Source organism: Macrotis lagotis, chromosome 1 (genome assembly GCF_037893015.1).
Source record: "Macrotis lagotis isolate mMagLag1 chromosome 1, bilby.v1.9.chrom.fasta, whole genome shotgun sequence".
Lineage (NCBI taxonomy): Eukaryota > Metazoa > Chordata > Mammalia > Peramelemorphia > Peramelidae > Macrotis > Macrotis lagotis.
The window spans coordinates 276,551,108-276,578,293 of record NC_133658.1 but is presented as its reverse complement, the minus strand read 5'-3'; the positions used below and the strand labels follow the sequence as shown (position 1 = coordinate 276,578,293).

General features: G+C 34.6%; 1 protein-coding gene and 1 long non-coding RNA gene across 4 annotated transcripts in view; both read left to right on the top strand.

Annotated features, from left to right (window-relative positions):
• The window catches only part of EHMT1 (euchromatic histone lysine methyltransferase 1), a 281,275-nt gene that overhangs the window by 64,361 nt on the left and 189,728 nt on the right, over positions 1-27,186 (top strand). The window lies entirely within an intron of this gene.
• LOC141505058 (uncharacterized) lies at positions 9-26,625 on the top strand. Its single transcript, XR_012473535.1, has 2 exons — positions 9-2,597; positions 2,706-26,625. It is a non-coding gene; the product is annotated as an uncharacterized LOC141505058 (long non-coding RNA).

Sequence of the window (27,186 nt, the reverse complement as noted above, 5' to 3'; positions counted from 1 at the left end):
GTAAGTTCTAGCTTTCCATTAAGAAGTGAAGTTATAGGGAGATTTCTTCACTTTTTGCTTCTCCCTTGGCAGGAAAGGCTGGAAATTTTTCATGGCATCCTTGAGTTTTTAAAATACTTATAATGGTAGGAAATAGCTTTCTCAGGAATGATTTCTGTTTAGGATAGTACAGTCTTCTTCCATTTGGGATTCATTAGATGTTTAAAAAATCTTTTAGTTGTTTGCCAGTAAGATTTGGGTTTGCCTTGTGAACTACTATTTTTATTAAATTCTTTTTTGAATTCTATATATTTGTCAGAAGTTGACTGTTTTCATTTTATGAAATGATATCTAAGAATATACATTTATTTTTATCTTTGAAAAATTTTTCTTTCTTCCTGTCTATTAAAAAAGGGCAGTATTGTATAGTAGTTGAACAGAGAAGCCAGAAGACTTGAGTTCAAGCCCTTTAAGTCTTTTAACTCTTCAGTATTTCAGGTAACTTGCTAAGCTAATAAATTGGTCAGAGTGCTCTCTCCTGGATTGGTCCTAGCGCTTGGGAATTCCTTACAACAATGAAATACCAAATCTAATCTCTGTCTCTATTCCTAAATATTAAAAATTTTGTAAGTTCGAACTTTGAAATCTTTTGTTAACTCACATTTATATGCAATAGGCATGGATACTCTTAGTGATTATCTAATTCAATCTTTTGGCACAGCCTTCCTTATTTGAATATTTCTGTATATTTTAATAAAGTTTTGTTAGTTTAAATATTAACCTTATTCATATATGGAATTTTTAGCTCTCAGATTTAGAGACTTATGACCAATACTATGTTTAATTGTTGAGTTTTAGGAATTAGAGAAAGGATTGGATGTTACTTATTATTTGAGAAGAGGATCAGGTACATAAGATGTTTGGATCTGGTTATGGAAGCCTCAGAATTTGGAAGAAGATAACTTTTTACTTAATCTAATTATTCTCATGAAGCATTGAAAATGGATATAATTAGAGAAATAGTACTGAGCCAGTAAAAGAAAATTATAATGATACCTAAATCAATTTATGTAATCAGTTCAGTATAATACCTATCAAATTACCAAAGAATCACTTTATAGGGATAGGAAAAATAACAAAATTCATTTGTAAGGAAAAAACAGTCAATAATCTCAAGGGAAATTTCTTTATTGTGTAAAAAGGGGGTGGAGGATAGATAAGTAGGATACATTATGTATACAGCATACTCAAACCTAACCATTGTAATAGTTTATTGTTTTATAAACCCTAAGATCCAGATACTGGGGATCAGGACTCTAAACTTTGATTAAAAGTTTAGAAAAATGAGAAAGCACTTTGACAGAAATCAAGGCTAGATAAACTCTTCATAATCATTTATTAAGGTATTTCACAAAAGGATACATGATCTAGATATTTAAGATTGCATCATAAACAATTTAGAAGAACAAGGAAGATCTATGGAGAAGAGAGGAGTTGTTGAACAGCTAAGGTCTAGAAAGAAGCACAGATGATGACAGCCAGTTTTATTACATAAAATTAGGATTTTTTTTTCCACAAGCAAAACTGCAGTTAAATAAGAAGGAAAACATATTGGGAGAAAAATCTTTTGCAGATTTTTTATGATGAAGGTTCCTAATAGCTGAGATTTATAAGGAATATTTCAAATATTTTAGAATAAAAGTTATTTCTCAAAAGATAAATGATCTAAGGTATATAAATAAGCAGTTTTCTTGGAATAGAGAGCCAAGTTGCTGGTAACCATTTAAAAAAATGCTTCAGATCTCTTAATACTTATGCATTGTTAATTAAAACATCTCTGAGATTGTACCTCACACTAGTAATATCAGCACAGATGACAAAAAAAAAGAAATTGAGAATTCTTGGAAGGGCTTTGGGGAGTTGGTTACACCAATAGGAATTATGATCTAACTCCTAGTTACTCAGTAAAGACCAAAATGTCACTGTTATATATGTCCTTGGATTCAGTGATACCACTGGTAGATCTTTACCCCATAGAGATTAAAGAAAGAGAAAAAAAGTCTCGTGTAGAATCAGATTTATATTATCTCTTTTTGTGGAAAGGATGAACTGAAATCTTAAAGGTGTAGTCATAAAGTAAGGAATGGCTGAATAAATTGTGTTTTATGAATATAATGGAATACTTCTCTAAGAAATGGTGTAAGGATCATTTCAGCAAAATCATGGGAGACCTATATGAACAGATTTTCATAATGAAGGCAGTAGAACCAGAAAAAATAGGAAGATAGAAAGAATCTATATAATAACAATAATATTGTAAACTTTGAAAGTCTTTATAACTGACCAATGAAAGAACAACTACAAATACAGTGTAATGCTAATGAATCATGATAACCACTTCCTCACTGAGAGTTGATAGACTCAAGATGAAGAATTAGATGTACACTTTTGGACATGACAGTGGGGAAATTTGTTATATTTGACTATTATAATTTTATTGCATGGTTTTCTTTTTTTTTCTTTTAGATTTGGAAGGGGAGAAATAGGGATAGTTGAGAGAAAGAGAGAATGAGCAAGAGAGCATGAGAAAATAAGAGAATATCACCCCTCACAAACAAGTAGGGCTGCTTTGAAAATTATATGTTGAATTTATTGTATATTTGAATAGTAATCTCCATATATTAGAGATTCATTGTTTCATTTCTAGTTTTTCCCTTTTCTACTAGGTATATGGAAAATGCTTATTTTATTTAGTGTTAAATTTAGAAGAAAAAAAAAGAACCCAAGGGTATTCTGTTCTTTGTAAGGGACAATAATGAAACCTAAGGTGAGTATTTTTTCCTGGATTTAGGGATTCAGTTCAGGCCTACCAACCAAGAAGAACTGCCTCTTGAATAATTTCTTTAACTAAAGAAAGGGTTTCATAAATCCAGATCAGTGTGTTACCTTGGCAGTATTTCCAATAAAATCTTAGTGCCTTTTGTTCGTTTTGCTTATATATTTTTTCTTACCAAGTAGCTTAAAAAGAAGAAACCTATAGCATGTAAAGGGCATACAGTAGATGTCCTACTACTTAATCTCCTCAGATGATGATGTTTGTCCTTTTTTCCTCGAAGAATGCCATGACATCAGGGAGGTGATGTCATGGCAAGCCAGTGAATTGGATTTGAGTGAGGGGTACTGCACTAAGTTCCCAGCCTTACTTTCTCCTTAGAAAGCATCTGCCTACAGTGGCCGGATATGAATTAGAACTGGAGCTAGCCTTGGGTGCAGGACAGTCAGGGTTAAGTGATTTATCCGAGGTCACACAGCTAGTTAAGTTAAAGTATCAGAGATAAAATTTGAATTCAGGTCTTCCTGACTTCAGGGCTAGTGCTCTATCCACTGTATCACCTAGCTGCCCTAATTTAAATATGAACTCTGTTGTATAGAGCTCTTTTTTGACTGATTCTCTTTAAGAAATAGCTGTGGGGACAGCAGGGACAAGTTAACAAATTGAGTGTTTGCCAACTCTTTTCCTGGCTTAACTTTATTTACATGTCTCTTTGACAAATAGGAGTACTTCTTTTTTGTCTGCTTGTTCTTTTTTTTAATAGTATATATTTCTCCTAAAAACATATAGAGATCGTTGTTTCAACATTCATTTTGTAAAATTTTCCTCCCTTTCTCTCTTAACTCCACCCTCCCCAAGACCTTAAACAATTTGATATAGTTATACATGTACAATAAAATTAAACATATTACTCACGGTGTGAAAGAAGAATCAAAACAAGGGAAAAAAACCACAGAAGAAAGAACAAATCCAAAAAATAAACTTAAAAAATTGAAAATAGTATGTTTTGATCTGCATTCAGACTCCATAGTTCTTTCTCTGAATTTGGATGGCATTTCTATCACATTTTTTAGACTTGTCTTTGATTACTATATTGCTGAGAAGAGCTAAATTCATCATGGTTGATCACACAATGTTGCCATTATGTATGTGTACAGTGTCCTGGTTTTTGTTACACTTTACTCATCATCAATTCAAGTAAGTTCAAATTTTTCTGAATTCTGCTTGCTTATCATTTCTTTTAGAACAATAGTATTCCATTACATTCATATACCACAACTTGTTCAGCCATTCCTCAATTGATGGGCATCCCATTACTTTCCAATTCTTTGCCACCACAAAAAGAGCCATTAAAATTTTTATATGTGTGGGTTCTTTTAACATTTTTTATATAATCTCTCTGGGATACAGACCTACTGTAGTGGTATTGTTGGATCAAAGGGTATGCACAGCTGCTTATTTTTAATTTAATATAGCTTTAATTTTAACTGTACCATTTGTTTCTCTTGGGTGGTGTGATAGTTCCTACAAAACAAGAAAATCTTTACTTTGTTTCTTGACCTCTTTTTCCTTGTCCCTACTGCCACATGCATTTTTTTGATGCCCAGTTTTTTTCTCAGGAATAGCTTTTGAGTGGTGTGTGTGTGTGTGTGTGTGTGTGTGTGTGTGTGTGAATGTATTTGTGTAAAATATATGTGCGTGTGTGTGTATTTGTATTTGTTTTAAGTTGTGTCTAATTCTTTGTGATCCCATTTGGGATTTTCATGGCAACAATCTTGGAATGGCTTGCTATTCTCCAGTTCTTTTTTACAGATGAGGAAACCGAGGCAAAAAGGGTTAAGTGAATTGCCTATTGTCACAAAGGGAGTAAGTATCTGAGGTTAGATTTGAACTCAGAAAGATTTGGTTTCCTTCTTATGAGGGAATTCTTTGGTTTCCTCATTCTTCTTGTCTCCTTTTTTATTTCAGTGTTGATATTTGAGTTGGACTCTACTCATTTCTTGTGAGAATATCTGAACAGGCCCTGTTGATGCTTCCTTAAGCCATTCAGTATTGTGTTATTCTAAGATCTCAGAAATTGTTCAGGATTGTTCAGAGGGGACCGGTAAGCTTTCAGCATTCCCAGAGTGCTTTGATCTAGGCAAAGTTTGATTGCTGTCTCCTCTGGTCTGAGTTCTACAAGTTTCTGACCTGGCGTTGGGTATGAGCAACAGTAGACAACTGTTGTTTGCAGTCATTATCAACCAACTGGGAAGTTTTCCTGGTTCAGAGTGACAAAATTATAGGTTTCCCTTTTGTCTGATGAGATTTCTGGCCTGGTTATTTTCTGCTGGCTTCACACTTGACTCAACTCTGCTTTTAGGGTCTTTATCATAATGTTTATATTTGCTTCTCTCCTGGTCTTCTGACTAGGTCCTAGTATCTGTGATAACTCCTTATTCAGGAACTGAATAGAATTGAACTAAACTAAATGCTACTTCTGGAAATTATGTTCTCTACTCATTGAGCCCCAAGTCTATGATCCAGAATTGGCAGTGAATGACAAAACTACCTGTTGTTACCTTTTGTAATATATGTGAAAATGCTTTGGAAACATTATTTAGCTCTATGCACCCCAAAATATATAATTGAATGTGAAGGGATGACCTTGAGTTTTAATAGGTTTTGTTTCTATAGGAACAAATAAGAAAGATATTTTCTCATGTGGAAAAATGACACCTGTTAGCTGTGGCCATTATTTTAGAGTTTGTCTAGCAATGTGTTTTGAATCATGGAAAGTGCTGTTGTTGTCCATAGTGTTTGTATGCTACTTTGAGAATTCTAGAATAAACTGCAACAAAGGATTGGTGTTATTGGACTATTATTTTTTTGGTAACATAAATGTGGAGGATGTAAAGGAAATAATTCACTTAGAGTCTTTGGAATTATTCACCTGCCTTATTTTATGGTGAATCAAGAATGTGATTGGTAAACTTTGGCTCTCAACTAACAAATTGCATATCTTATAGATGAAAGTTGTCAACTTTAGATCTATGATACAGTAGTCATTGAGAAGGAAGGAGACCTACTGTCAATTGCATGAACTTGTAACCTAAAATATAGGATTGAATTAGTTCCCAGTCTATCTCAGCCAGGAATCAGAGTAGCAAAAAGGAGAGAATGGATGACTCATGGACAGAAAAACCATTTTTACTTAAAACAGCTGAATATGGCAGCTTTGATCATTTATTTCACGTCACTTTTCCCAGAAAAGTTATAGGTGTTCATATCTCTGCTGTTTTCTATCAAAATGCTTCATCTACCAAAACTGTATAATCTTCACTTATAATGAAATTAATAAGCTATGAATTGTTTTGGCACAGATTTATTGAAATACGAGCTTCTCCAAAAATGTTAAAACAATTATATTTATAAGCAACTGTATATGATGATAAGAGGAAGGGATAATGAACAATCCTAACCGAAACATAATTTGTAGAGTTAAAAGAATGATTTTCTTTATTCCCATCCTATGACTTTTTCTTATTACCATTCCCACTATAGATTTGAATTATACTTGCTACCTATCCCCTACTTTTTTTTGAAGGCAAATGGGGTTAAGTTGCTTGCCCAAGGCCACACAGCTAGGTAATTATTAAGTGTCTGAGACTGCATTTGAACCCAGCTACTCCAGACTCCAGGGCCAGTGCTTTATCCACTGCGCCACCTAGCTGCCCCTATCCCCTACTTTTAAAGTGTTGTATTTGATAAAGGAAGATATGACATTCCTTCTCCCTTTAAAATAATTTTTAGAGTATTTTGTTAATCTTTAGGCAGTTTTTTCATCTTAATGATCCCAAGTTTCTGACATTGCTATCAAGGATAAACTCTTGAAAAAAATTTAGCTTAATATGACAACTCTTATCTTTACTATTTTGAATTTGAAAGTTGGGTGTTCCCTGTGAAAATGTCTCCCTCTCCCTTAGTAACCACTTGAACAAATGTTTGTTTATTGTTTGATATTTGTATTTTTCCTAATTATGCTTCCTTGTACCAGTTTGAATTTGAAATAAATTGATTTTTGTTAAAGGTTGTTTTATAGATTTAATTATGAAATTTTCCCTGAAATGGAACTTGATATAGAAAGAGTGAGCATTTTCAGTTTGAGTATTATTATTTTTTTTTTGCAAGGCAAATGAGGTTAAATGGCTTGCCCAAGGCCACACAGGGAATTATTAAGTGTCTGGACCTGATTTGAACTCAGGTACTCCTGACTCCAGGGTCAGAGCTCCATCCACTGCACCAGCTAGCTGCCCCTTAAGTCTGTTTTTGTGAAGAATGGTCAGTTGTAAGTGAGAAACTTGGGTTCTTCTATTCTGTTTTCTTTGTGATTGAATTGCTGGAGGGTTGTGCTCTTCCTCTTCTAAATAACTTTGTTATCCACTGCAACCCTGATCCATGTCTTAGATCACATAGACTCTTGTCCTTTTGTTTTTAAGTCTATTAGAGAAAACCTTCAATTTTAATTCCCATTCAGTTTAATGAAATGAAATGCAATTTACTAAAATTTCAAAGTGAATTTTTTAGTTTTTTGAAGTGGAAAACAGGCAGAACTAGAAAGAGGATTATTGCAAGCATTTAGCAAATAATATTCAGTAAATTAACAAGCCTTTGCTATATTCTACTCACTGTGTTTGAGCCTGGAAATAGATAAGTGAATCCTTCCTGTCCTCAAGAAACATGCATTCTGTCAGGGAAGGGGAAGCATCTATATAGTGATTATGGCATGCTAGGGATTGTGCCAAGTTCTTTTTATAAATATTCTCTCATTTAATCCTCTTAACAACTCTTTGAGATAGATACTATTATCTCCATTTTATACTTGAGGAAATTAAGGCAAATGGATGTTAAGTGATTTGCCCAGGGCCATAAAGGTATTAAGTGCCTGAATTTGAATTTAGGATTTATTTACTCCAGGCCTAGTGCCTACTATACCACTTAGATGCCTCAGTAAAGGCATGCATTATAGAAGTATTAAAATAAATGTAAAAAAAATACAAGTTTTGTCAGGGAGGTCAGTAGGGTCTGGAGGAGATTTTGAAAGACTTCATGTGGGCTGAACTCAATAAGATTCACTGCTAAAAATAGTTCCAAAAGGAGTATGTTTTAGTGCAAGAAAACACATGCAGACACAGACAGACATACACACATACATACATCCTACAACTTTGACATTTATCTTTTTTTTTTGCAAGGCAGTGGTGTTAAAGTGACTTGCCCAAGGTCACATAGCTAGGTAATTGTTAAGTGTCTTGGGGTCAGATTTGAACTCAGGGCCTCCTGACTCCAGGGCCCAAGAGCTGTGTTCCCTGTACCACCCAGATACCCCATTTGAAATTTATCTTTGGTGATTATCTATTGTTTATTTCCAGTTTGAATGAAGTATTAACCTAGGTTGGCCACTGGATTTGTTTATTTTGAGTGGAATATTCCCAATAAAACATTTCAGTTTCTTAGCATTTTCCCCTAGATCTCTGATACTCTCTTTTTGACTCATTCATTCATTTATCAAACATTTTTCAAGTCTCTATAACAATGGTAGATAAACAATATTCCCTCTCTTCAGAGAATTTATAATATAATAAAGGACACAGAAATAATTGCAAAATAAGACAGCATACGTTAAAGGAAGTTAAGAAGAACAAGTAAAGTTCTGTGGTAATTCTTTTGTTTTTGTTTTTGTTTTTGTGTTTACATATCTATGGGGTTAAGTGACCTGCTCTAGGCCATTCAGCTAGGTAATCATTAAGTGCCTGAGGCCTTACCTGAACCCAGGTTCTCCTGAACCTGGGGCAGGCATTCCATCCATTGCCCCACCTAACTGCCCCTTTTGTGCTAATTCTTAGAAAGAAGAAATAATTTTTGGCTAGGAGTGAGAAATGATATCTTGGGGTCCTTGCCCTCCCACCCCAGTCTTCTTTGAATTGATTGGTATTCTCAAACTGAGCATAGAGATACTTTATCCAAGGGTGACATTCTCAGACCTTTATTTAAATATATGCACCTTCCATCCTGTTAACCAATTTTAAGCTTAAAAACCAAAGGAAAAAGCCATGTGGTTTCTGATTTGTCATTCTCTTAGAGGTCATGATGTATAAAATTGATGACATTTTTTCTCTTGAAATATTTTCTATCAAAATCTTCAAAGAAAGAAAATTGCATTTGGATTTTGACCTGAGGGATCTTAAGGCCTTAATTTGTGATTCTTAAAGGCTTAATTTTTTCTATTTGAGTAGCCTTGTTATAAATTTCTGGTCTGTTATTAGAATTTCAAGTCTCATGTTGGTATTACACCAAATTTCTGTTCTTAGTCATCTTTACCTTTTCCCTCATGATTTCATCCAATCCCTTCATTTCAGCTATCAGGTCTACGCAGGTGACTCCTATATATCTTTAGCTTAGATTTACTTTTCTAACTGCTACTAAATATTTCCATTAGGATGTACCACTGGCTTTAACCTCATGACAATTAAAGTAGAATTAATCCCCTTCCCTCTGTAAATAAAAGAGAAAACAAAATATTCCTGAAAAAATGCTCCTCTTATTCTTAATTTGCCCCTTTCAGTCATTATTGATAAACTGAATTTATTCTGAACTTCCTACCAACCCCTCTCAAATTTTATCCAGTCAGTCACTAAATCTAGTTCTTGCTACATTTTTTTATTCTCATTTTGTACAAATGTGGTTTTTTTACATTAATAAAATATTCTTGTTTAAGAGTAAACAAAATACCCCCTCCCCCATAAATATAGACTTGCTTGAGCGATAAAGTAAAGGGGAGAAAAAAATTAAAATTAAAAAAAAATAATAGTAATAATTGTAGGTATGGCCAGGTGGTGCAGTGGATGAAGCACCAGCCCTGGAGCCAGGAGCACCCTAGCCCACATCCAGCCCTGAAGACCCAACAATCACCCAGCTGTGTGACATGCAAGCCACCCTATCCCTACTGTCCTGCAAAAACCAAAAAGAAGGAAAAAAAAGACCCAAAATAAAATAAAATAAAATAGTAATAATAGTAGGGTTGGCTGGGTGGTGGACAGAGCATTGGCCCTTGAGCCAGGACCACCCGGGTCCAAATCCAGCCTCAGACAACCAAGGATCACCCTGCTGTGTGTCTCCAGGCAGACCACCCAGCCCCATTTGCCCTGCACCCTCCCCCAAATAATAATAATAATAATAATATGTGCTTCAGTCTTTGTTCCAACACCAACAATTCTGTCATGGGTGGATCACATTCTTTATGGTAAGTCCATGACAAAAGTTACTTCCATATTTTTCCAACGTTGCCATTGCTGATCGCAACTCCCTCCTTTCTTATTTCTCCACTACCATGTACTATATTTTCTCTCTCCTTTCACTCTGTCTCTGCTGTAGGGTAGCTGAGTGGTGCAGCAGACAGATCCCTGGTCCTGGGGCCAAGAGGCCCCGAGCTCCCTTATCACCCCTTAGGCCTAGCATCTACCTGGCCCTATGGTCCTGGACAGGCCATCCAATCCCAGCCCCTTGCAAAAAGTAAAAAAGAAAATGTGCTATATCTGACCACTCTCCCCCCACGGTCCATCCTCTCCTCCTTTATTCACATCCCCACCCCTTCCCCCTGCTCCCCCCTCCTTCTTACTCTAGATGTCTATACCCCATTGAGTATATATGCTGTTTCCTCTCCTAACCACCTTTGATGAGAGCAAAGGTTCCTTCATTCCCCCTTGTCTCTCCCCTTCCATATCATTGTAATAGCTCATTGTAATAAAGAAAAATATTATTATATGAAATATCTTGGCCTATTCCCCCCTCTCCTTTTTCTTTCTCCCATTACATTTCTCTTTTTTCTATTGACTCCATTTTTACACGATATTTTATCTTCGAATTCAGCTTTCTCCTGTGCTTCAACTATAAAAGCTCCCTCTACCTTCTCTAATAACTGAGAAGGTTCATTTAACAGTCTTAGTCAGAAACCAAGGCAAAATCGTGAAATATACCAAATCCAAGCCAGCAAACCTCCCCTTCTCACACTAGAACCCTCTTTCGTTGGTCCCCTTCCCCATTAGGTGTCACATAGACTCCCATCATCTGTTTGATGTTTCTAATGTTTTATGTTCTCTTTCTCTGTAGTATTTTTCTTTTTGGGAAGTAGAGATGAGGATGACCACAGGGTCTTTACATAAATGAATGAAAGGTTAATTATAGAATTTTAGGCAATTATGTATTTATTTTTGGTTAGATTTTGAGTATTATACCATTGATTTAGTCATCTATTCTGCATACTTTAAAGATTCTTCCCTCTGTTAAATGCTTATCTTCAGACAAAGGAATGTATTTAATAGAATTGTGGAATTCAAATAGCAGAACTCTGATTTTGATATTTAACTTTGTGGAAGATTGTTAGACCATACATATGTCTGTAGCATTTTCATTTACATTTTGAAGACTTCCATGTGTTTCTCAGTGTCTGTTCAAGAATCCTTAGACTTGAGAATCCTTTTTCTTGCTATCAGGCTGAATTTTCTAAACGCCACTTTTTTTTTTTCAAAATTCTGGGTTATGAAGAGAGTCCTTGAAAGGCTTTGTTTTCCATTAGACTATTTTACCATCTTTCTCATAAGGCAGTATATTTTTCAGAAAGTTGAAAATGAAATAACAAAAAAAAATGTTTTACTGATTTTTGTCAGGCTTTTGACATTGGAATTTTCAAGACTCCCAAATCCAATCCAGCAACCCTCCCCTTCTCACACTAGAACCCAAACCTTTAGGTGAACTAATGAATTTCAAGCTTGTTTTTTGAAATGGTCTTTTTAAGGAATAGCAAATGCATGTTGGCATAGAAACTACTAGATCTGATTGAAGCATGTAAATGAAGAGGGAGCTTTTATTATGGGGACTAGAGAAGCTGGCTAAAATCTTTTATGAGGCAAAGAAAATTATCCAGATGTTTCCTGAATTGGAATAATGTTAACATTTTGTTAAAACTCAGGAAGATAAAGGAAAATTATTCTTAAACTTCCACTGGCTGTTTGCTCTCCTTTATTTAAAAAAAAAACCAAAAAGAATTCTAAGTTCCTAAATAACATTTCAGATTCATTTGGATTTGAATAATGTCAAGTTCTTATGAACATGTTTATTGTTCCCTCTGGTTAGAAATGTTTCAGGAAAATATACTAACAAGCTTAGGTTTTGTTTGTAATGGAATCCCTAGAATTTAAGAGCCCAGTAATGACAGTTTCATATTTTAGATCAGAAGTAGTTGGAGCAATTTTTAAAATATTATGTTTTCGTGCACTGTGCATTGTCTTCCATTTTTCCTTTTGTGTCCCATATGAGAGTAGATTCTCCAGAAACTGGCTGCCATTCACTTTCTCCTGAGCTTCCTAGCACAACTACTGGAGCCATGAGCTGTTTGAAGCTGTGGAGCATTGTGAGGGCATTCTCCTTCTGAGCATGTTCCTCTGCCACCAGAGTGGGTTGGAACTCAGGGACACACTAGAAGGCCTCTGGGTCTTGGACGAAAATCTCTTAGGGCATGTTCCTTATACACTAGCTGTGGCAGGTATGGTTCTTACCAGTAGAGACTTGGGGAAGTTGTCTTAATTCTTAAGCACCATGGGATTTCCTGCTGGCTATTGAAGTAGGGATGGGTGGAAGGGAGAAGCTTTCCTGAAGTCAATGGTTTTGCAACATACTTTCTCTCAGGAACTGTATCTGTGGTAGGCTAGGCTTGAATTCCTTAGGAGTTGAACCTCTGCACTCTGAATTTGGGCTGCAAAATACTATTTCTAAGGTGGAATCTATTTTTTTTTCCCTGGGACTGGAACCCTCTCCCACCACTTAACTTATTATTTTAGAATAGATAATTGTCTACTTTTTAGTTTAGGGTTTTAACCATTTGAGTTAAGTTCTGTCAACTGTCTCCTCCATGCCTCCATATGCAAAAATATAATGAAAAATACAGCTTCATTTAATCAAATGTATAGGTTAAAAAAGAAAGCCATAGCAAGCTGTTTTCTAATAATATAGAATATCCATTTGAGAGATTCATTATGAAGAAACTTTAGTTATTGTATTTTATTTTGGGGAAATTATTTTGTAGTACACTTATTGTGTTGCTTGTTCCAGGAAAGAGTTCATTGAAAATACTTATTTCCTAATGTGACCCTCATTTTATTGCAAAATCTAATCAACATATCTTTTTATATTTACTTAAATATAAAAGAACATTGTTAAATTTAGGAAGGCCCAGGTTACTTTGGTGGTTGTGTGTTTTTCTGCCCGTCTTGAATTTTTTTTTTTTTTTTTTTTTGCAAGGCAATGGGGTTAAGTGGCTCGCCCAAGGCCACACAGCTAGGTAATTAGTAAGTGTCTGAGACTGGATTTGAACTCAGTTACTCCTGACTCCAGGGCTGGTGCTTTATCCACTGTGCCATCTAGCCTCCCCCTGTCTTGAATTTTTTAAAAAAATTCCAAGGAAAAAGTACTTGTTTACAACCTTATAATAATATGAACCATTGTCTGAGAGTCCGTGTGTGTGTATGTGTGTGTGTGTGTGTGTGTGTGTGTGTGTCAGAGAGAGAAAATGAAGGATTGAGTTTTAGAATAGCTTCATTAAGAAATAAAGACTGCAGTTTTAGATTGACACATTGTTTAATACATTAAAATTATAAGGGAAAGATATGATGTTGCAATGACTTTGGAAGACCCAAGATATTCCTATTGTTAAAGCAGTTTCTGAAAAGATTTTTTAATGGAAGTGAATTTTAATGGAAGTGAATAGAGTGAATTTTTTTTTACATGACCTGCATGTTATTGAATATCCTTTTGAAAACAATTTGTAGTGATGGTGTGGGGAAGGGAAGAGTACCAAGAAGGCCTCTTCTTGGACCTAATGTGAGTACCATAGCAGTTTTAGAGACTGGAGCAAAGCCTGGAGAAGCCTGACTGCAAGTGCATTGTAAAAGTGCTGTCTTAGGTGCCTTTTGTTTTACAGAGGCTCATTGTAAAAGAGCTTTTAGAAGAGGTTATTTTATATCAACTAATTGATTAAAGAATGTTTTCCTAGATATTCTGTTACTCTAAGGCCAGAGTGCAGGGCCTGGAAGAGCTTTGTGTGTCCTTCTTTTCTATTCATTAACCCTCTCAACCTTTTTTCCCCTCCCATCTTGTCTTTTATGATTTCAACTTTATGTTTGCAGGGATTTTTATGTTCCTGAAGCACTGTTTAAGACAAAGATAATAGTTCATTGGGGCATTTCTCTTTTTAAGATGTTTGGGAAGCTAATTTTGTATGCAAAATGGGACTGAATGTTAGTGAAGTCCTGTTTTAAGAGTAAGACAGCAAATTAGCAAATGTCTGACTTGAAAGTGAACAGAAAATGTAAATTTTTGGGAAGTGTTCCACTTTGACAGAGGAAGTTTGTTATGCCCTAAGAAAATGTTGCACTCTGCAGAGGACAAGATGTTTGAACCTAAATCTTTTAGTCTAGATGGTATCTCTAATATAAGGTAATAAGAAGTAGGATTTTGTGACCTGTGTAGAATTTTACTTTTGTCCTATTTCATGCGAATCATGCCTGAACAAGTTATGCTATAAAGATGTATATCTGCCTAACTGGAAACAGAAGTCATTTTCATTGTCATTATATCATGCAAAGAAATAGATTTATCATATTATATTTTAGCATTTTAATAACAGGGAATCTGAATTCATAAATTTTTTTGCCAACATCTGACAGTTTTAGAAAATATAGCCTTGTAAAAGAGGGGTTTAAACAGTCTTAACCCTTTTTTTATATCAGAAAAGTTATTTTTCCTATCACCTTGAAATATAATTAGAGAAGGAATAAAAGAATAGTCTCTTTAGACAGATCAGTTAAAAACCTTGCATTCTGTGGATTTGATCTACACTTCAAACTAAGGAAAGCCAGTAGGAGATTGAGTTGCATCCATCAGCAGTCGGCTTCCTTCATAAATATGTGGTGTCAGCATTTCTCTAGACTTGAGCATGTGAGTTATTCTTTTTGCAAATAAGTATAATATTTTTATATGATGTTATTTAAAAACCATTTGTATTTTGATAGTGCATAAGGTTTTGCTTTTCGTTCACTAGGAAATCCTTGTTTGTGGCAACCTGACATTCTTCTTTGAATTGGTGATTAGTTAAAAAGCATTGACTTAAAATAAAGGCAATTAAAACTTTATTCACACTGTTGTGAATGGAAACCACCTAATGTTTTCTTTTGCTAACTTTTTTGGTACTTTAAAAAAATTAATTTTTTAGAAATTTTCTCAGAAGCAAAAATATCTCATGGAGCTATTTATGCATATTGGCAACTAAACACATAACTTTTTTTTTTTTTTAACAATTTTTGCCTTTACATATCATGATCAGTATGAACAAATGGGGCTGTTTGTATAATTCTATAGTAGTGGTATAGGAATTTCATAATTAAGACATAACTAACTGGAATCTCTCAAAAGCAGTACAAAATGAAGCTTTCCTTCCCATGAAACTTTTCTGTCATTTTGTTTGTGTCAGAAAGTGCTGAATTCTGCAGTACACATATTTCAGAGGTGTTTTGTCTCCTTGTTAATATGCTCTCTACTGAAAGCTGAAGAGACAATGGTAACTTTGCACAAAGTAAAGTTTGTTGGGTAATCCACATTATTTAATTTAGCCTGTTTGAGAAAGTTTACTGTGTAGACTTCCAGGAAAAAATTGGATGGTAATTTTATAGGTCATATTCAAGATGCTTTGTGCAAAGCAAGACTATTTTTTGTAGTTTTGAGTCTATAATTGAACCTCAAGACTAAGGTAATCAGTAGCCACTGAAGAGATCATGAACTTCTAAAAATTAAAGGTAGTCTTGTGCTAATGTTCAGGCATCAGCATCAGTTTGAAAAATTCAGTGGGCACAGAGATAATCATATTTAGATCCAAACTGTTTTAACATGTTTTGACAGGTAGTAGTGGTCTGTCTTCAGTACAGGAATAGCTCTTTGAAAATAGAAAAACTTTGATTTTGTAATGGTGAATCATGCTTTCAGTATCTTAAATGATTATACAATTCCTTTGTTTTCTTATTTCAGCCTGAAGCCCCAAGGTCCTGAAAGGAGGGAGGGTTTCAAGTTCCTGACTTTTAAATAAAGATGCTTGAATACCTCTTTCAATCCCAGTGAGATATATATGAATTAGGAGGCAAGTAGTGAGGAGACAGGGGAACAGAAAGGTTATTTTCTTAGGCTAGTACCTAGCCATTTTAGAGGAAATTTTTACAAAATGTATTATACCCTTACTAGAACTCATTCTTTCTTAATCTTATCCAATGATGATTCAAGGTTATCATCATCATGAATATACAATTATGTTCTTTGGATCTATCAGGTTTATGTAGGAGTCCTACATTAAGTGATGCTACACTCCTATGCTATTTTGAGTTCTTGCCATGTTTTTTTTTTTTTTTTTTTTTTTTTTTTTTTTTTTAACTAGCTGAAGCCAGTCTGTTCTGTCATGAGTTTATAGAGCTTAGGACAGAAGTTAGGAATAGAGATTAAGTTTTGATAGTCATCCATGTAGAAATAAATGATAGTCAAAATTTATGGGAGTGAATGAGATTGGTAAGATAAAGATAATAAAAAAGAGGAATACATCAAGGAAAGAACATTGGAAAATACTTGCACATAGGAGAGAGGAGGAGAATATACTAATGTAGTAAGCATAAAGAGGTGATGATATAAAGAAAACATTTTAGGAAAACCAAGGAACAAAATATGATCCTGGTACTGAATTTTGCAGAAAGATAAAGGAGGGTGGGAACTGATAAAAAGATTATTAGATAGAAAAGATTATTAGATTTGGCAAGTAAGACATTAATGGACTCTACGGAGCAGTTTCATTTCAAGTCAAGTCAGATATTAATAGGGTTGTAGAGGAAGTGCATGTCAAGGCAGAGTATAGATTTTTTTTTTTTTAAGAGTATGACAGTAGGGAATGAGGAGTATTGGATAATTTAACTTAGGTTTTGCTCTTGGTTAAGAAGAGGTTGTTTGTTAAAGGAGAGGAACCAGTGTTGACGGATAGAAAAGAAAAGAGATAGTAGATGGTGTTGGATCCTGGAGAAAAGATTAACAGATGGGGTCAAGGACACAAGACAAAGAAGGAAAGAAGTTTTCTTGAAGAATTAAGGGAAAAGGAGCAGAGTTGGATGGAAATAGAAGTTTTGAGGTTTAGAGGAAGAAGCTCAAGAGGAATAGCTTGGTTATTTTAATCAAAGTAGAAGGCAAAGCAAATCCTTGAGGGATATTTTTGTATTTACATCATTTCAGTTATCTGGTTTTCTGCTAAATTCTTCCTTGAGTTTAATTATTTTTTCCTGATGTCATATGGAACTCTACCATTCTTTCCAAGAGAAAATATACTTAGGATGCATGCATGCCCAGACTAAGGCAAGCAGTTATAAAGAGATAATAAAAATTTATAGAGATAGATGAATAATGCCTAAGGTTTTGCTGGGAGGGGCATGGCTTGACCTGACTTATCTTTAGTAATCTGCCACAAATTGATATATTTTAAAGTTTTGCAATATTACCTATCAGGAATATTAAGTCAAATCTGAAGAAAAAACCTTGTCTCTCTCAGGAAAGACTAGTGTATTTTTATTGAAAAAGCATTGTGAATCTTATACACAGGAGTCCTAAATAACCCAGTTGGAGATTACAGCATACTCTTATGTACAAACTAACAGATACTCAGCTTGAATCTGATCTCATCCTTTCCTTTGTACCCTCCAACAGAACTGATCACAATTCATCCATACTAGTCTATACTGTGTGCTCTTAGTCTTTATTTTCACTGGGTATCCCATTGATATACTATAGACCTTCCGTGTGTGTGTGTGTGTGTGTGTGTGTGTGTGTGTGTGTGTGTGTGTGTTTCTATCTTCTTTAGTATATCAGTGGAACACTGAAATTGTTTACCTGTCATCTGTTACCATGTGATCAACCTATTCTTTTTTTCCTCCTGTTATACATTTTGATAACATCTTTTACTTCTTTTGTTCTTTCAAGTTACTTATTTCTTACTTGTTGTAACTTAGGTCCCCCATACACCTCCCCCTGTGTAATATTTTCACTTTTTTTGCTGATTGTTATACTTTATGATTTACAGCTATACAATATTTGTAGTATATTTTTATTAAAAAATGGACCTTTGCTTCTGGAAGAAGCTGAAGTTTATTAAAGGGATTTTGAAGTTTTATGAGTTAAACCCAACTCATATTGTCTTCTATGTGTCCTATATATGCATATTGATGAGATGATTTCTTTAGGTTGTCTAATAGAATGCTGAAAACTGGACACTAATATAGAATTTTTGCAAAGGGCTTTACAAATATTTCTTATCCTCACAGCAACCCTGTGAGGTTAATGCTATCATCATCATCATCATCATCATCATCATCATCACCACCACCACCACCACTGCCGCCGCCATCATTTTACAAATGAGGAACCATTATTCATTGGTCTTTCCTATGTCAGGTCATTACATGTCTCTTCCAGGAGGTTTTCAATATTCTGGAGTTAGATTTCAGCCAGCATGATGTCATCCTAAAACAGAAGTATCTCCCATCCATGGAGAATATATTTTCATTGTGGAATTTGTATGAGATCTTCTGTATGACAGGGGTGAATGACCAACTTGTCTTCCAGTTTTATTCTTGGTCAAATGTTTATGTCCAGAGTAAGCTTGTTGAACAAGGGTACCTCTGTTGTCTTACTTAATTTTGAATGATATTGATATATGGATGAGATAGAGCATTTATTTAGTGCTTAACACGTACCAGGACTTGTACTGGGAATTCAAGCAAAAAGGAATTTCGCTACCTTCAAGGAGCTTACATTGTAGTAGTAGAGAATGAAATATAAAGATCAACTAGAAAGCAGGGATGGAGTGGGGATGTTGAGGAGACTTAAGAGATAAAATGTTAAGACTTCCCAGAGCGTGTCCTGAAGAAGAAGTGAAGACTTGTGGCTTGAGAGTTGAGCCAGGAGTGAACTGAATATGGCTAGGGCCTGTCTAGTAATATTATTCCTTGCTAGGGATATTACAGTAAGTTGAGAAGGATCCAGAGCAGAGGCATCTCAAAGGACAAAGAGGTTTTGGAAGGTAGCTTTTCAGGCATTATTTTATTTTATTAAATGCTTTTTCATAATTAATTTCTGTATTCTGGACAAATGAAATAGCCAGGAAAAGGACCCTACATCTAAAAAACCCAATTTATGCCATTTCTTTTTGTGTTGGCAAAGAATTGAAAAGCAAGAGTGTGCCCTTCAGTTGGGGAAAGATTGAATAAGTTATGGTATATGAATATGCTGAAGTACTGTTTACTGTAAGAAATGATGGAGGCGGGGCAGCCAACTGGCACAGTGGATAGAGCACCAGTCCATTTTGTACTGGAGTCAGGAGGACTTGAGTTCAAATGTGGCCTCAGACATTTAATAATTACCTGGCTGCATGACTTTCGGCAAGTCATAACCCCATTGCCTTGCAAAAAATAACCCCAAAACAAAACAAAACAAAATGATGGAGGCAGTTTCAGAGAAATCTGGGATGAACTGATCTATGAACTGATGTAAAGTGAAGTGAAACAAACCAGAACAGTTTCTATAATAACCAAATTATAAAGACAAACAACTTTGAGCAACGTAACTCTGATCAGCTCAGTCACCAATAACTTTTCCAAGGGACCAATGAGGAAGTATCTAATAGAGAGGTAGATTTAGATTGAGCCTTGTTTTTTTTTTTTTTTTGAAATTGCCAGTGAAGAAAATTGTTTTGCTTCACTGTGCATTTTTGAAACAGGAATTTTATTTTTCTTGCTTTCTGTTAGGATGGGGGAGATTAAGTGAGAAAGAAAAGATAAATCTTTGCTTGAAAATAAAATTTAATTAAAAACTATTAAATACAATAAATGTAAGCTCTTCTATTTACTATATCTTTCAGTCATTTGTACTATGGTCAAAATATGGTCCATTGTGGAATATATCTTAGAAAATTACTTACATATATACACATTATTCCTTATTAAAACTCTTCCTGAGTGACTTTGATGTATGTGTTGATGATTTTCATAAATATACCATAAATTTATATATTTTCTATTTTAATAAATTTCCCAAATATATAAGCTGGTAATTATTGATGTTCTCTTGACCGTTTTTTGCATATTAATATTTCAAAAATATTTCTTGCCTTTGGTATATCGTACCTTGTGAATCACACCTTCAGTGCTTTCTCAATTCTTTCATCTGTAGTACAGATTTCACCAATTTATACTTGGCCCAGTTTGGTAGCTTTCCCCATCTTTGTTCTTGTTAGTCATTTCTACCACTTCTGTGAACATAAGAAGCTGATGGAGTCCAAATCAGCTAGCTTTGCTGCCTTTGATGGGAATGTATTCTTAAAAATTGATATATTTTGTTTTTATATTACTTGGATTTTGTACTGTATATAGCTCTCCTTTCCTAGAAAGCTATCAGTTGTATTGAAGAATTTAAAAAAGTAGAATAAAGAAAAAGAAAAGCTTTTCAAACAGTAGCCAACACATCAAAAGACTTTAACATATTCAATATTCCATACTCATGGAACCTCAGTTTTGTAAAGAAGGAGCATATGTAATTGTAATCTCTTCTTTGACAAGAAGCTCAGTTGTTAATAATTTAACAGCATTCAGCTTTGTTATTTTGTATCTTTTCATTTAAATTATAGTCATTATACATTTGTCTAGTTCTGCTTTTCTATATTCTTAATATTTATTATTTTTATACCAAAGTAAAATTACATTACCTTCATGCTATAGGAATTTGTTTAGCCAATTAATGCTCAGTTGAGCATTAATTCTGTTTTTTATTTTCCTTCACTATAAAAAAAACCTTGCTTAAAAGTATATTACTGAATATGGGAATCATCGTTTATCTTTTCAGTGTGTATATTAAAGTGAAATTTTGGGAGAAAAGATACAGACTTTTTAGTCACTTCTAGGGAATAATACCAAATTCTTTTCTGGTATAATTGTGCCAATTCACAGGTCCACCAATTCAGTTTAATTCAATAAAGATTTATTAAGTACCTACTATGTCTCAGGTATTGTACTAAGCACTTAACTGTAAAAAGAGGCAAAAGATAGTTAGACCCCTCCTTCAAGGAGGATTCTAATGAGGAGAGCATACAACCAAATATGATACAAAACTAGCATTATGCAGGATATATAGGAAATAATTAAAAGAAGGAAACGACCAGAATTTAAAAGAGTTTGGAAAACCTTCCAGTAGAGAAGGTAAGATTTTAGTTGGGACTTAAAGGAATCTCCGGAGGACAGTAGTAAGAGTGAAGGAGGCAGTGTTCCTGAAATGGGAAATAGTTGTAGAAAATGCTTCTAACAAGGAGGAATGTCTTGTTTTTGGAAGTACTAGGAGCCCAGTGTCACAGTAACAAAAAGTGTAAGGTGTAAGAAGACTGGAAAGATGAAGGTGACTCAGTTAGGAAAGATTTTGAATGCCAGACAGGATTTTCTACTTGTTATTGGAGGCATTAGGAAGCCACTGGAGTTTATTGAATATGAGATGCCATCATTAAAATTATCTTTTTTTAGGAAAATTACTTTAGTGGCTGATTGAAGATAGGATTGTAGTGGTGAATGACAGGCAGATCTACCAGCAGGCTATTGCCAGGTGTCAAATGATGAACTCCTGGCATTGTCAGGAGTGTATTCAGGAGATGTTTCAGTTCTTAGCAACAGATTGGCTTTTGGGGGTGAGTTAATGAGTAGTTCAGAATAATTTCTGTTTTCAAGGCTGAGAGACTGGAAGGATATAATTAATAAAGAAAGTAGGAGGTAAGGAGGGTATAAGGGGAAAGAATTTTGTTTTATTCATATTGAGGTTCAGATGTCTGCAGAGACATCCAATTGGAGATGAGAGAAATGTGTGAGTTCTCTTTCTACAACCTCTCTGTCCTGATTGCTCACATCCTTTGTCTCTGACAGTTTGTGAGGAGTTAGTTGAAACTTCCAGGATTGTTTCGATTTGCATTTTTTTAAATATTAATGAATTTTGACAGTCTTTTATCATGTTAATAGTTGATAGTGTTTTTTTTTTTTTTTAAGTGGCTTGCCCAAGACCACACAGCTAGGTAATTAAGTGTCTGACACCAGATTTGAGCCAAGGTACTCCTGACTCCAGGCTGGTGTTCTATCCACTGCGCCACCTAGCCACCCCTGTTGGTAGTTCCTTTGATCACATATATATTTGTCCATTTATTTATTGAGGAATGACTTTTTCTTTTACTAGCTATATATTTTATTATACAGCTCCTGTCAGAAATATTCAGTAAAATGATTTTTTCTCCTAAGTTGCTGCTTTCTTCTAATTCTATTTGCATTAATTTTGTTCATATAAAAGCTTTTCAATTTCATGTGATCAAAACTAGTTTATCTTTTGCAGATTGCTTCTGTTCTTTGGTGAAGAATTCACCCTCTAAGAATGCATTATTTATTGTTTTGTTCGCACAAAATTCTTTCTCCCATTGGGAGAACCTTGCTTTGGTGCCCTTCATGCTTGGAATGTACTCCTTTTTCACATTAACTTTGACTTCCTTCAAGACTAACTTCAAGGGGCGGCTAGGTGGTGCAGTGGATAGAGCACCAGCCCTAGTGTCAGGAGTACCTGAGTTCAAATCTGGCCTCAGACAATAATTACCTAGCTCTGTGGTCTTGGGCAAGCCACTTAACCCTATTGCCTTGCAAAAAAAAAAAAAAGACTAAGTTCAAACACCACCTTTTTCTGTCCTATCTTTCTCCCTTCCTTCCCCCCAAATTCAACATGTTTAGTTTTGCTTTTTAAAAATAATTTATTACAGTTAATAAAAAAATTGATTTTCTTGGGGCAGCTAGGGGGTGTGAAATGAATAGAGAGAACTAGGCCTGGAGTCAAGAGGACTAGAGTTCAAATCAGCCTCAGACTCTTAATAATTTCCTAGCTGTGTGATCTTGGGCAAGTCACTTAACCCCATTCCCTTAAATAGAAAAATTTTAAAAATTGATTTTCTTTCCCCATATCCTATAGGGAGAAAAAAAAGGAAATAAAAGCCTTGTAACAAGTATGCACAGTGAAACAAAACAGATTCCTGCTTTGGCTATACTTACCTAAAAATATCATTTAGTATCATTAGTTCCTTATTTATTTATTAGGAAGTAGGCAGCATACATCATTCCTGTTCCTCTGACATGATGGTTGATTATTCCTTCTATTAAGAGTTCTTGTGGCTTATAAAGTTTTTTTCAAGTCTAAATGCTCACATCTTTAGGCATTCATTCATAGTCTAAAACTGCCCCCTTTAATACTTTGGAAACAAAAATCTTCTATTCTATTCCATAATTTTGTGGTCATTCACAGATGGAAAAACCTGTTTTTAGTTCCTGCTATCATCAAAAGAGCTGCTATAAAGTTTGGTTGTACATGAAACCTCCTCTTTTTTCTTTATTTACATTTAGTAACATTATGGGCATAATTATTTTCCAGAATGGCTATACTAATTCATAACTCTACCAACAATGCCTTAATGTCTGTTTTTCTATAATTTTCCCAACTTTTTTCTTTTTTTTGTTATTTTTTTTTATCTGATGATTGCAAGGTGGAACCCAAGAGTTGTTTTTTGGTTTTTTGTTTTGTTTTTTTTTGCTTTTCTCTTGCTTTTCTCTAATTATTAGTGATTTGAAACATTTTTCTCATGGTTACTAATACCTTGAATTGTTTCCTTAGAAAACTGCCTGTGTATTTTTGACTCTTCATTAATTAGGAGATGACTCTAACTATTATAGATTTGAATTATTTCCTTATATCCTATTTCATCCTGTCTTTTGAACATTTATCCCCTCTGTCATCCCCACTCATTCTTTTGTTTTCAGTCTTTCTCTAGCCATTGCTCATTTCTTACTGACTTAATTCATACCCCCATATCTCCTTTATCTTGAACAAAACCCTCACTTGCTTCTTTCATTCCCACCACCGTCCTATATCTCTTCTGCCCTTTATAACTAAACTCAAAAAAACTCTACAATAGGTCTGTCTCTCTCATTCCTATCTCATTGTCTGTCTCTCCCTATCTCTTTTTCTCTCTGCTCCTCCCCCTTACATTCTCTCCACTTTATCTCTTTGTCTAAACCCTCTTCTGTAATGATCATTAACCATAGGGGTCCCTGGGTTCTCTTCTTCCTCTCTGTTACTTCATTTGGTGATTTCATTAATTCTTACAGATTTAATGACCATTTCTATGCTTGTGATTCTCAAATCAACCTATCCTGCTTTAGTTGTTTCTCCTGACCTCCAGTTTAACATCTCCAGTTGCCTTACAGACATCTTTAACTAAATGCCCAGTATACACTTTGAACTCAATTTGTCCAAAATGGAGTTCATCATCTTTTACCCTAAGTTCTCCCCACTTTCTACCTTCCCTATTATGTAGAGGGGCAGCTCCAACCTCCTAAGTCCCTTAGACTCACAGCCTAGGAGTCATCCTGAATTATTCTTTCACTCCCTAAATCCAATCTGTTGCCACAGCCTGACAATTTTACCTTTGCCATACCTTTCAAATATATCCCCTTCTTTCCTCTGACATAGCTACCATTCTAGTGCAGGTTCTCGTCAATTTAACTTGATTACTGTAATGGCTGTACTGTTTTGTTTGTGCAGAAACTTTTAAATTTTAATTAATAAAATTTATCATTTTTTCTTGATGAATTATATTTTTTTTGAAGAAATATTAATGATTTAGGGACTTCTGTGTACTATAGTTATAGTTTTTTGAGGCAAAAATGGTTAAGTGATTTGCCCAGAGTCAAAGAGCTGATCTGTACACCAGATTTGTCTAAGGCCAGATTGGAAATCAGGTCTTTCTGACACCAGACTCAGCACTGTATCTACTGTTTTAGTAAATAGCTTAGTAAAATTATGCCTTACATTATGCTTATATTGGGAGAAAGGACTGATACTTCTGTAAAGCCAGATGTAATTAACATATCACATATTGAAAGGTTATCACATGGAAAAGTTAGTGTGATAATTTTTGATGCGATTTTACATGATTCTGGAGGATAGAAATAGAAGCAATCAATGATAGTGCAGTTATAAACTTTGTATAATATTTTAGTTATTCTATTATAAGTTGTAGTTACTTTATATTTGTATGTCTGTTGCTGGGTCACAGGCATTTATTAAATATTATGTTTTAATCACTATGTTAAGTACTGGAAAAACAAATACAAGCAAAAAGCAAGATAGTTGCTACTTTATTTTTTAATTTTTATTTCTTTTTTATTTTTTCTAATTATATATAAAAATAGTTTTCAATACTCATCTTTTTGTAAACTTTTGAGTTTCACAATTTTCTGTCTTCCTCACTTCCTGCCTCCCCATGATAGTGATATGTGCAGTCTTATTTAACCTATTTCCATATTAGTCATCTTGTGAAAGATGAATTAGAACTAAAGGGGGAAAAACATGAAAAAGAAAGAAAAAATATAAAAGAAATTTAAGAAAAGTGAGCATAGTATTTTTTTTCTCTGCATTCAGACTCCATAGTTTTTTTCTGGATGTGAATGACATTTTCCATATCAAGTCTCAGAATTGTCCTTGCTAACTGAACTGAGAGGAGCTCTGCTCCCTTCACTCAGCATTAGGTCATGAAAGTCTTTCCAGGTTTTTCTATAGTCCAGATGCTCATGATTTCATCTTTTTTTTTTCCCAAGGCAATGGGGTTAAGTGACTTGCCCAAGGCCACACAGCTAGGGAATTATTAAGTGTCTGAGGCCAAATTTGAACTCAGGTCCTCCTGACTCCAGGGCTGGTGCTCTATCCACTGTGCCACCTAGCCAACCCCTGCTCATGATTTCTTACCGAACTATAATACTCCCATCACATTCATATACCACATCTTGTTCAACCATTATCCAATTGATGGCCCCCTCAATTTCATTTCTTTGCCACTACAAAAAGAGCTGCTATAAATATTTTTGGATATGTGGGTCTTTCCCGCTTTTTTATGATCTCCTTTGGATATAGATCTAGTAGTATTATTGCTAGATCACAGAGTATGCAAAATTTTATTACCCTTTTGAGCATAATTCTAAATTGCTTTCCAGAAAACTGAGCACAGCTCCACCAACAGTACATTACTATCCCAGTTTCCCAATATCCCCTCTAACATTGATCATTTTCCTTTTTTTGTCATTTATACCCCTGGTATCCTCCCAAGCATCCCATACTTAATATCTCACTCTCTCATTTATTCGGTGTATTTATTCAGTTTAATTGCCAGATCTTGTCATTCCAACATCTCCCCTTCTCTTCAGTCTGACAACTACCACTGTCCTGTATTATTGAAAGTTTTTAATTATTCTTCCTGCCCCTAAGTTTCTCCCCTCCCCTTTTTAGCTGCCAAAGTTATTTTTAACTGTAAGTTTATTCCTCTTCCATTAAATTCTAGTATTTTGCTAATTTTATGTGTAAGATAAAACTATGAACTTCTCTTTCTGATATTTATGACTCTTCACAGTTAGGAACCCTTCCCTTCTTTCACATTTTTTGCTTCCATTTTGCACTGGGTAAACTTGCTGCTTTTCACATATGATGATGATTCCTCTTCTTCATGACTTTATACTGGCTGTCCCCATTCCTGTAATATTCTCTTCACTCATCTGCATTTTCTTCAAATTTCAAGCTTCTTTCTTTCTTTTTTTTAAAATAATTTTTAACATTTTATTTATTTAAATGTTTTACAAGACAAATGGGGTTAAGTGACTTGCCCAAGGCCACACAGCTAGGTAATTGTCTGACCTCAGATTTGATCTCAGGTACTCCTGACTCCAGGGCTGGTGCTCTATCCAGCTGCCCCTCCCCTCAGGCTTCTTTCAAGAACTATCTTAGAAGCTATTTTCTTAAGGCATTCTTTCCAGGTCTTGAAGCTGCTAGTGTCATCCTATCTAGGTTACCTTGTATCAGTTTTGTATATATCTTGCATATGCTTGTTTATGTACTTGTCTCTCATATTAGAATGATATTGTTGTTTAACACCTTTTTGTATCGCCACTTCTCAACTCAGGAATCACCTTATACATGTTAAATGATTGTGTGGAAATGGTTTTTTCCTTCTCATATTTTTAATTGTACTTTGTTAGAACCTCCCCCCCATATTCATCTTCTTATAGTTATTTATTCTCAATCTTCTCACGCTCATTAGATTATAAGTTACTTAAGGTCAGTGTCTTATTTTATCAAGACTTTTTACTTTTTTTTTA